Here is an 11,974-nt window from a genome sequence, read left to right as displayed (position 1 = left end):
GTCTCAACTTTCCCCATCCTTCCCATAAAAGACCCAACAAACAAAGCTAAAACAAAAGAATGTTTTCTATGAGGCATCTTAAGATAAGGGACTGTGCGATGGCTCAGTGGATAAAGGTGCTTGTTTCATAAGTCTCACTGCTCAGCCTGATTACTGGAAACCATGTAATGGGGGGAGGAGCAGACCAACTCATAAGTTTGTGCTTTGATCATAATGTATGCACTGTGCCCTGCCTCCCTGTAATACACACACGCACACACACACACACACAAACACACAAACACACACACACAATAATAAATGAAATTTTAGAAAGTTTAAGAGCAAATAAATTATAGATTTTGGTGAAGACTGGCAAACTTCAGTAGTTCAAAGCCTATACAACTGTGTATAAGAAAGCCTGTCTAAGTTGCTCATGGTAGCACCCCTAGCTAGGGGGTCATACATTCAGTAATTCAAGGCCAGCAGTGTCTTATAGTAAGTTTGATGCCAATTTGGGCTATACAACATTCTGTCTCAAAAACAAAAACAAAAACAAAAACAAAACAACAGGCAGCAAGGGTAGGGAGATGGTTCAGTCAGCAAAGTTCTTGCTTCGCAAACATCAACTGAATTTGATTTCCTGGAATCCACATATAGATCATATATAAAGCACAGAAGTTTGCACCTGTTTTCCAAACACTGATGCAGAATAGGAGTATTATTGGGGCTCATTGACCATCTAGTTTAGTCAAATCAGTGAGATACAGGTGCAGTAAGAGATTCTGTCTCTAAATGAATAAATAAATAAATGATTAATAAATAAGGTTGGGTGTGGTGGCCCATGCCTTTAATCCTAGCACTTGGGAGGCAGAGGCAGGCAAATGGTCACCTATATGAAATAAAAACTTATTCTCACACAATAAACTTGTATAAGACTTTTTATGATATCATGGTTCATGATCATCCTGAGCTGGAGATTATTCAGACATTCCTAAAGCTGGTCAGTGTTTCTCCAAGCTGTGCTGTATTCATTCTGAGGAACTCACCCAGCAATAGAAAGGATAAGCTTCTGATGCCTGGATGAGGATGAATGAATCTCTAACGCTTTATAATAGATGAACAAGCCAGACTCCAGAAGTTGTGAGGGGGTTGCAGAGGCCAGCTCAGCAGGTGATGGCACTTGTCACCAAACAAGGGGACCTGAGTGAATTCAGGAAACCCACCTGCTAGAAAAAGGGAGTTGTCTGACTTCCACTTGTATGCCATAGCTTACATAAATACAAATGCATGCGTGCACGCACGCACTGCCACAGGCATTCTTGAACAAGCACACTCACAAGCACTCAAACACATAAGCACTCACACATGCATGTACACTCATACACACAGAGTTGTGGTTTCATTGAGTCAGCTGGTTTGAAAACAGCCAAAGGAGTTATATTCTCCAGATGACCCCTAGGGAATGTAAAGAGGAAAAGTTGGCTTGGAAATAGCAAGGGTCCTGACCCTGGAATATTCTGACAATTTGGATTCAGGAAAAACAAATTAATGTGTGCATCAGGGTCAGTTGTGAAACTATGAAAGAAAGCCAGCCTTGGTGGCAGGAAGGGAGAGTGCTTTTAGGCAGCCTCAACAAGGCCTTGGGTCTCCAGGAAAGCCTGAGTCATGGCCTCTGGCCCACCCCTCTGCCATGTTATTAAACTAGAGGGAAGGTGGGGGTGTGGATTGAAGGAGGCTGCTTGCCTGTGCTGGAGGACAGGGAGACTGTTGTTTATTCCCACAGAGAAACCATGGTTTATAGAAAGAATTGATACTGGCAGTAGTTTATCTATAGTACCGAATTCAGACTCGGGAAAATTAAAAAACTCAACTCAGACACAAAGCATAAAGATTACACTTGATTAAAGAAAGAAGATTGGAGGCTAAGGGACATAAGGGCTTTTTACAGTCCCACACCCTCCTTACAGTGTCCCTCTCCCACCTGGGGTCAAGGCTAGGTCAAGTTCCATTCTCCACCCACAGTTCTTGGGAGGAGCAGGAACATTCTTGAGAAAACCCACAGAATGTACAGACTGACAGTCACCTGACCCTCTGGAAAGTCCCAGATAGAGTTCAAATTCATGTCATGATCTGCTCATGCTTACTAGCCAATGGATGTAAAGGTCAATATGCTTAGCCAATGTTTAAATTGTAACCTTGCTGATGTACCTGTGCCCTAAAAAGTATAAAAACTGCATATAATAGCCATTCAGGGGTCACCTTCTAGTCACTCGCCTTGAGGAACTAATTGAAGATTGAGCCCGATGTACTAGAAAATAAACCTTTTGCTTTTGCATCGATCTGCATGATCAAGGATCAAGGTCTTACATTTGGGGGATCATTCCAGGATTCAAGGAACCCCCTCCCCCCCCCCCCCGTGACCATCGACTAGACTGATGGGAGGGGAAATAGACTGAGCTCAGCAATGGCAACAGGAGCCAACTTTAAGTGTTTGTCTCTATCTTTTGCTTTCATTTTTGGCTCTCGAGCACAGTGTCTGCTGGAAAGCCTCTGGTCTCATGCAGTTAATCGTGGTGGGCAGATGTGCCTTGATGCTGTGACCATGGGGAGTCTGGAGGACAGTTCAGGCCCCCTGGAGGGAGTTGGGAAGACTCTGCTCCATTTGGAAACAGCAAGACACAGTATCGGCAGGAACAGACCAAGTCTTGCTATAACCTGGTTTCTGCTCCTGTGGCAGGGGTGAACTATCTGTATGTTGATTGTCTTTATTCAAGGGTTGTGGGTTGGAGTTCCACCAGAGTTGAAACAATAAGACACAGTATTGGCAGGAGTCAACTGAGTCTTACTATAACCTGGTTCCTGCGCCCATCGCAGGGGCAAAATGTCTTATATATTGATTGTCTTTCTCTGTGTTCTTGAACTTGGACTGACATTATTTTTGTCTGTGTTCTTGGGTTTGGACTTGGACTGACATTATTTTTGGACATGGGACAGACTGAATCTACCCAGTTAAACATCCTAGTTAACCAGTGGAAAATTATGGAAAGAGGAGAAACTTGTCAGTGGTAATAAAGAAGGGCAAGTTAATTACTCCAAATGGTCCACCTCTGGAGTAGGGTGGCCACCTGTAGGGACCTTTGACTTGCAGATGATCAAAGCAGTAGAGGAACAAGTCTTTAGGCCAGGATCCCTCTGGGACCCGGACCAAGGGCCCTATACAGTTCCTGGAAGGATTTAGTGGAGGACTGCCTGCCCCTTTGATAAAAGCCTTTTTGTCTCTGAAACTCTTGCAGGTCCTAGCCATGAAGGAGAAGAACCATGTAGAGACCAATGAGTCTGTAAAGAAGAACCTCCCTCAGGACGCTTCCACAGCGGATCTGCTGCTGATGAATCCTCCACCCCCTTACCTCCCTACCATGGCCTTGGTTCCCATGGGTCCTTCTCAAGGATCCCCCTTGAGCCCTCATCCAATGCCCCTTTACATCCCCTTCTTCTGGTCCCAGGAAGGCAGAATGGTGGGGAGGGACCCTCAGAACCAGTACTAGCCATGGGGACCCAGAGCAAAAGGGCCATTTACCAGATATAACAGTGACCTTTTCCCTCCGAGCCTATGGAGAGGTCATAGATGAGGATGGCGATCAGGCCATACAATATTGGCCCTTCTCTTTGGCTGACTTGTACAACTGGAAGGCCCAACACCCCCCCACCCCCATCCCCCATTTAGATAACCTCAAGGGGCTGATTAATCTCTTTGAGACTGTTTTATTTACTCATCAGTCCACCTGGGATGATATCCAACAAGTCATGAGAATGTTCTTCATGATCAAAGGTTGAGAGAGGATAATACAGAAAGCCAGAAAGAATGTCCCCTCAGACATGTGGGCACCATCTATTGACCAGGCTGTCATCAACTGTGGGTTTCCCCTGACTAGACCTGAGAATATGAGTTAGTTACTCAAGATCCCTGAGTGTAGCTCCAATATTGGAGCTTGTACAAGAAAAAGGGGGACATGAGGGACCCTAAGGGCTTTTTACAGTCCCACTGTTTCCCCTCCCACCTGGGGTCAAGGTTAGATCAAGTTTCATTCTCCACCCACAGTTCTTGGGAGGAGCAGGAACATTCTTGAGAAAAACCACAGAATGTACAGACTGACAGTCACCTGACCCTCTGGAAAGTCCCAGATAGAGTTCAAATTCATGGCAGATCAGATAGAGTTCAAATTCATGTCATGATCTGCCCATGCTTGCTAGCCAATAGATGTAAAGGTCAAAATGCTTAGCCAATAAGTTTAAACTGTAACCTTGCTGATGTAACCTGTGCCCATAAAAAGTATAAAAACTGCATATAATAGCCATTCAGGGGTCACCTTCTAGTCACTCACCTTGAGGGACTAATTGAAGGTTGGCCTCAATGGCTAGAAAATAAACCTCTTGCTTTTGCATTGATCTGCATCTTGGTGTTGAAGTAAGTACCATTGATCAAGGGTCGGGGTCTTACAGAGGCCAAATTACAGTTTGAGTATTGAACCTTGTCTCTTTTCATCTTAATGGAGAAAAGTTGCAGAAATCTTGATATGAATGTGTAAGAGCACCTTGTTGTTTTATATTTTGCTCACTTAGTCTAAATTTCTAACACCTCATGGATTCAAACTGCCACCTAGGAAAAGCTATTTGATCTGACAATATAGTTATCCTGGGAACTCACTAAGCCCCTCCAGGTTTAGGCAGCTGTGGGCTGATAATTTTGTAACCAAGGTTTGAATAGCAAAGCAAGGATCAATTCTCTCAGCAGTGAGTTCTGTATTCTGGAGTCTTCAGTACTGACCACAAGGAAGAGAAAGGAAACCCAGTAGGAAGGGAGCCTGATGTCTTTCTCACTAACCTTGGAGAGAAGACCTCACATAAGACATGAAGTTCATGTTAATCTCCAGAAACTAAAGAAAAAGTGATGCCCAATTATTTTCAGATCCAAGTTAGTCAGTGAACCATTGGATAATGCCACATGCTCCTATGGAAGGCAGCGGGTATTGGTTGGAAAAAGGCCAAAGAAGGAGAGTTGCCACAAGTTCTAGGTCAGCCTGGGCTGCATAGCAAGGCCTTATTTCAATAAACAAACTAGCAAGCAAATATTCTTGAAGGTATTCCATTATAGTGGCAGATCTTGGCGCAGTAAGAAGCTGCTTCAGTGGAAGAACTTCAGCTTCTTTACTATCTGCTATTGACTCTCTTTCCCCAGTAACATTACCCTTTCATAGTGATTTAATCCTCAGCAGTACAAAAACATGTGTGTGGTGGCTCATGACTGAGGCAGGAGAATCATGAGCTTGAGGTCAGCCTGGGCTACCATTCAAGTTCCAGTCTTGGCCAGATTTAATTATATATAAAGAAGACTTTGTCTCTAAATAAAACAAAGCAAGCCAAACCCAATAGAAAGAGCCCCAAGGCTCAGTAACTCAGGTCATTTCACTAAGGAGTGGCTAGAATTCCCACCCCAGGATGCTGTCTTTAGCACTCAAATGTCTCTAAGTCCTTCCATAAAAAGGAGTGGGTAGGGAAGGGTAGAAGGTGTAGGGATGGGTATGCCCATAGGATGTACTTTCACAATCTTAACTTTTATGAAAGTATTTGAAAAAGAAACTCAGTCCTTGCTACTCCAGGTCAGAAAACCTCTCCCAGTGGCAAATCTGCCACTTCTGGAGGTTGGAAGGTGGATGGGCTTTCAGCCTGGATTAAGAAGAAAGGTTTAGACTGGCTAAAGAAGGAAGCACCAGATATCTTGTACCTCCACAGGACTAGATGTTCGGAGAACAAACTCCCTGCTGAGTCTCAAGAGGTGCCTGGACCATTCCGCTCCACCAAAGCATGAGTCCACTTTCCCACCGGTCCCCCCACCCCCAAGCCTCTTACAACACTGGTGAGGAAGAACATGAAGAGAAGGAGGGCAGCTGTGGCTGAATTTGTCTTCTTTGTTCTACTAGCTGCCAGTGTTCCCAGTGCAGCCAGTGTTGGGATGGACCCTTTCAAAAATTTCTGAGGAACTTGGCTTCCCACAAGCCACTTGTGCTATGTGGGTATCTCAGGGTGGCTCCAGAAGAAACTGACCTTCATAACCCCACAGGAAGCAAGAAGGAGAAGGCCTTGGGGAATTGCTACAGGATCTACCACTGGCTGGCAGCTTCCTCTCTACCCTAGCACTGCTTATGCTTGTACTTTTGGACTTACACGATAAATGCTTGGTCTAAGAATTTTGGTTGGTTGGCTGGCGGCTTAAGAGATGGCTCAGAGGATGAGAGCCTTGGCTACCCTTCCAGAAGTCCTGAGTTCAATTCCCAGCAACCACATGGTAGCTTACAACCATTTAAGATCTGGTACCCTCTTCTGGTGTGTAGGCACGTATTAGGCAGAACACTGTGTACATAATAAATAGACCTTAAAAAAATGTGGTTGGCATCTTGATTACTACTGGGGTCTGCCCCACTAGCATAGCTGTAGCCATTTTGTTCCATGCCTGGCAGCTACTTTATATTGTTGTTGTAGTATGCCTGCCAGTCATTGTCATAGAAAAATAACTTTACCCAGAACAGGGTCATGCTGATCACATATTCTGTTATGTTCTCTAAGAAATTTGTTAATATTAAGAAATTCCACAAAGCTTTACATAGGACGCAGCAAATTAAAGGTCATTATGAACTTTCATATCTAAAATAGTTTGAGTATGATCTGACCACTGAGCAACACTTCCAGCACCGATGTATAAGCTCATTGTGGTTGTTTTCCTTGATAAACCAGCCATGAGAAATGTTTAGAGTTGAACCCTCAGGTCCCAAATTCTGAATTTCTGTCCTATCCAATCAGGTTTAGAGTATGTGTTCAATAAACCAGCGGTGTCTGACGGAGATTGGTGCTTGCATGGTTTGTGTGTGAGTCTTGGGTCCCAACAATTGCTTTTTTTCCTCTGCTTCACTCTCTTTTACCTGCATCGTGGGACAGCAAGACCAGCTCCAAGGCTCTGAGGCTCCGAGGCTCCGAGGCTCTCGGCAGTGATTGCTGTGCCTGGACCCTTTTCCTAGCCCATGACACTCATCCTGAAGTCACTTATATTGGGGAAACAACCTTGTCTCCACCTACAAACCTTCAGTATCCTTGTAGAGAACCCCACTGTAGTCCTCCTCCTAGCTCTCCTTTATGTGTCTTTAGGCCCAAGATTTTTGTATGTGTCTCTGCTCCGCTTTATGCATTAAACCAAACTTCTGGTTTCCTTTGAATAATCCAAGTTTTAAAAAAGTTCTACTCTCAAAACAAACAAACAAATAAATCTGATACCAGATTTTTTTTTTTTGTATCAGGCAAGCCTAGAAAATAATTTTTAGCCTCTCTGAAAAAAGAAACACAAGATGTGTCACATGTGGAAGAAATTGTTTAAAAATGTGTGAAATACATGAGCTTTCAGTAAGAGCCAGTGTCTGGATCCAGCTTAAAGCAACCAGTGGGGTCAACTTTATAGCTGGTAACGGAAAGGGTTTGTTTATTGATTTACTTGTGTGTCCCAGACTAGCCTCAAGGTTAGCATGGACCAATCCTGGACCATTGAGCCAGGATTCTCTTCATCTTCTTGCTCCCAGCTCCTGAGTGCTGGGGTGATACTTGTGGCTCAAAACCCCCTTTCTTCTCTTTTAAAAACATTATTGTTTTCTAGACAAACTCATTGGTTTTAAAAATTATTGTTTCATTCTCTACCTCTTAAGTGCTGGGATTACAGGTGTGTACCTCTATACTGGGTTTTGTGGTGCTTAAGTGTTGAGCCTGACTCTGATCTCCAGGCAAGCATTTCACCAACTGAACTACATTCTTAGCCCATAATTTAACTGCATAACCTAGCTCATAAAAAAATGTAAAGGAGGTCCAGCATGGTGCTGCATGCTTTTAATCTCAGCACTGGGTTGAAGATCTTTGTGAATTTGAAGTTAGCCTGCTGTATACATTAAGCTCCAGGCCAGCCAGGACCACATAGTGAGACCCAGTCTCAAAAAACCAAACCTAAACAACAGAAGATCTTCTTAGATTTTGTTTATTTTTAGAGCCAGTGTTTCTCTGTGTAGCCCCCCTGACTGTCCTGGAACTCACTCTGTAGAACAGGCTGGCCTTGAACTGAGAGATCTGACTGTCTCTGTCTCCTGAGGGCAGGGATTAAAGGTTTATGCCAGCACAGCCCCCAAACAACAAAAGAAAACTAACTACCACCATTATCACCACAACAAAAGCAGGCAGCATGAGTGCATCAAAGTCAAGCTGCCTGGCACACAGAGGAACAGGTGGTCTCTCCAACCTGAAAGCAGGGCTCTTGATGGCTAAGGAATCAAAATACCTAGATAAATCTGAGATACCCAAAATTCTTTTCTGAATTGATGAAAGTAAGGAGGAGAAGGAGGAGGAAGAGGAGGGGTAGAGAAGGAGAAGGAAATTAACTCTTCTTTGGCTAAGTAAGACAAGGGAATGTGACCTGAGAATTGGCTGGGATTGTAGCTGATGAAACCTCCACAATAATAAATCATTTAGTGGGCTTTGGGTTGTAACTGATGCTGCCCAAAAGTCCAGGAGGATGTCACGCCAGCTTGTTAAAGCAAACATACTGCCTTGGTGATCGTATGCTGAGGAAACTGAGGAACAAATGCTAAATTCATCTGGAGAGACAGGGTTAGGGTTAAAGACCATTGGTGTGGGCTGGACAGGGTTCATATGTGGAATATGAGCTCACATCAGATCAGACAGATAGACATACAGACATACAGACACACACACACACACACACACACACACACACTGGTGTGTACCAGTATCTGCCCACACAATGACTGTGGAAGATGTTATAGAGCAGCAGAAGCTGGAAGATTAAATGTGTTGAGACTGAGGTGTCTAGGCCTGGCTGTAGCTTTTATTGTGGTTTTATTGGTGCAAATATAAAGCTTGCTTCCGGGTAGTGAGTGGTTAAGACTAGCAGGAGGTGAAAGTTCCCTTCAGGCTAAGACTGAAACATTCCACTGAGGTTACCAGGTGAAGTTATTTATCTCAGCATCAAGGGTTGTCTCCCAGGCTGTTTTGAGAACAGCTCTTCCAGAATGTCTGGTGAAAGTTAGGCTTGCTTAATACAGTTATGTGATTTGCCTGCTTGTGTCTGTAGGTCTGTTGCCCAATGAGGCCAGGAGAGGGCATCAGATGCTCTGGAATGAAGTTACAGATGACTAAGTTGTTACATGAATGCTGGGAATCAGATCTCAGTTATCTGAAAGAGCTTAGTTCTATTGCTCTGAAGAGATGCCATAACTAAGGCAACTCATATCTGTCTTAGTCACCGTTCCATTGCTGTGAAGAGATGAGCAGCCAATGCTCTGAGCTCTGAGCCATCCCTCAAGCCACATTACTTACATTTTAAGAGTGGTTCTGGGAGCCAGACCCACGTGGTGGTACACATCTGTAATTCTGGTACTTGAGAATTGGAGCGGTAGAAGGATCAAGAATTCAAGGTCATCCTTGGCTACAAGATGAGTTTGGGACTAGCTGAGACTAGCTCTCCAAAACAAACACCATCTCACACACACACATTCTCACATGCACACACAAACACATTCATACATGCACACACGAGCACCCTCCATTTCCTTTGTTCCACACTATCCTGGTCAATATCTCCATCACAGTGATCTACTTGTGACAACTGATGAGCTACAGTGAATGTTTGAAGTCACTGACTTATTTACTTTTACAACAGGGCTTGTCTGGAATCCACTTCAGAGATGATCTTCAGCCCCTAATCCTCCTGCCTCTGCCTCCAGTGCTGAGTAACAGCTCTAAACCAACCACATTGGTGGGAGTTGGGTTTTAATTTGATTTTATTTAATTTCTTTTTCTTGAGCCAGGGTCTCTCTGTGTAGCCCTAGCTGTCCTGGAACACACTGTGTAGACCAGGCTGGCCTTGAACTCATAGATTTTCTGCCTCTGCCTCTTGAGTGCTGGGAGGTGCACACAACTATGCCCAGCCTGCATGTTTGTATTCTGAAGTGATGGAAATCAGACTCAGGTGACTTGTACACACCAGGCAACCTATAGCCAATGCCCAAGATTTCTCATTTTTATATTATTTTTGTTAATTAATTTGCCATACTAAAGGCTGAGCCCAGGGCTTTGTGCCTGCTAGGCAAACAGTCTACCACTAAGCTATATATAGCCCTAGGTCTAGTCAAGTCCTAAAATGTTTCTTCTTGGCTCTTTTGGCTTGGCATGGTGGTAGTGAGCCCTGTAATTCTAGCACTTGGAAAGGAGAGGCAGGAGGATCAGGAATTTAAGATCATTTTCACATATTTACAGAGTTCCTGGCTAGCCTGAACTATCTGAGGCACTGTCTCAAAAACAAAACAAACCTTGGTGGCTCACGCCTTCAGTCCCAACTTGGGAGACAGAAAAGGAAGATCTCTGAGTTGGAGGCCAACTTGGTCTATAGAGCAAGTTCCAGAATATCCAGGGCTACACAAAGAAACCCTGTCTCAGGAGGAGGGTGGGGGCATGAGGGAATAAGGGAGTGGGGAGTGGGAAAGGCAGTGTGTGTATGTGTGTGTGCGTGAGGCTTTTTGCTTGAGAGAAGGTCTCTCTCTGAGTCTGAAGTTGGCTGGTGGATGAGCTCTTGGAGTCTGTATCTGTGTCCCCAGTGTTAGAATGACAGGAGCACTCACAACTATATTGAGAGCTTTTTATGTGTGCCTGGGAGACTCAGTTTCAGGTCTTCATGCTTGCAGAGCAAGGATGCCTACCCTATGAAAGTTTTACTATTTTATTTTTAACATGAAAGGCATATAAAATATCTTCAAGCAAAAATACCCCAGGTGAGGGAGTTGGGGTGGTACAGTTCCTGTACAGAACCGTGTACAGTTAGATGCTTAAGACATCACATTCTTTTGGGAAGGAAGTGATGAGCCCTGATGGGCCCCTGAGGAGAACCTTGCCCATTATAAGGTCACCATGAAGACTTGCATCCTTGTATCTCAGAGTCACACAACCAGTGCAACATATAAAGGGAAGTTTCCGGCTTCTTGAGCACTGGCTAGCAGCCCCAGGGCAGACTAGCATCAAACTGAGACCATTTCACAGATTTCTGAGTGCAGTTTTGTGTTAGAAATCTCAGATGAATAAGATTCCTTTTATCGGGCACAGCCATCTTTCCTTCCTGGACAGGGCTTCCTATTCTGTGCCTCAGCCAGGCGAGAACCAAAGAGCTTGAACCTGTGCAGGAAGAGAAGCTGAAGGCCGTTTTACAAGAGGTTCAGGTCCGAGTGCCTGCTCGGAGAATTTCGCTTTTTTGGGTCCCAGCCACCGGAGGTAAAATGAGCAGCGAGATGTAGGGGAAGTGGGCCCCCGGAGCTGGGACGAAACTACTAGAAGATGCAAATTGATAAATAAACATTAAAACAATGAGGTAAGCCTTTCACAAAGGACAAATTGCTAATCTAACCTCACCGCGGGAGGGGGTGGGGTAGGGAAGGCTGCTTAGGAGGAACAAAGGCAGCTTTCAAGACCTGTGTTTTATTTGTAAACTGGCAGCAGCCGGTCTGTTAAATGGATTTAGTCTCACCTGCCTCCAGCAGGTGATCCTCTCTTTCTCCAAACGTCTCCTAGAATCGGTCACCTGATCTGACCAGGAAAAGCCTTGGAAGCTGGGCCAGATTTTAGCCACTTTAGAGAAACAGCCAACTTGTTCATCAACAATAGGACCAGTGTGTGAGGGGAAGGGTCTGGGAGTGGCAAACCTTCCTGGTTTTAGACTAATGACAGGCCTCCGGTTCTATGTCCCAGAACTTGAGGCCTTCTCTTGGGAATAGGGGTTGTCTGCGCTCCCCTAGTAATGCGCCAAGGATGAGGAGGTAGGTGTCTGTCAATCCGTCTCCTTGCTGAGGGAGCTCTACAGGCTCCTCTGTCTCCCACCCCCACCCCCAGGCCTGTCACT

The 11,974-nt window shown here is 44.7% G+C and overlaps 1 pseudogene; it reads left to right on the top strand.

The window, feature by feature from the left end:
* Window positions 1-931: 931 nt before the first annotated feature.
* LOC127663683 (DNA-(apurinic or apyrimidinic site) endonuclease-like) lies at window positions 932-11,372 on the top strand (annotated as a pseudogene).
* The last annotated feature ends 602 nt before the right edge of the window (window positions 11,373-11,974 follow it).

Source organism: Apodemus sylvaticus, chromosome 13 (assembly GCF_947179515.1).
Source record: "Apodemus sylvaticus chromosome 13, mApoSyl1.1, whole genome shotgun sequence".
NCBI classification, from domain to species: Eukaryota; Metazoa; Chordata; class Mammalia; order Rodentia; family Muridae; genus Apodemus; species Apodemus sylvaticus.
Note: the sequence above shows the minus strand (reverse complement) of the source record. Positions and strands in the feature narration are given on the sequence as shown.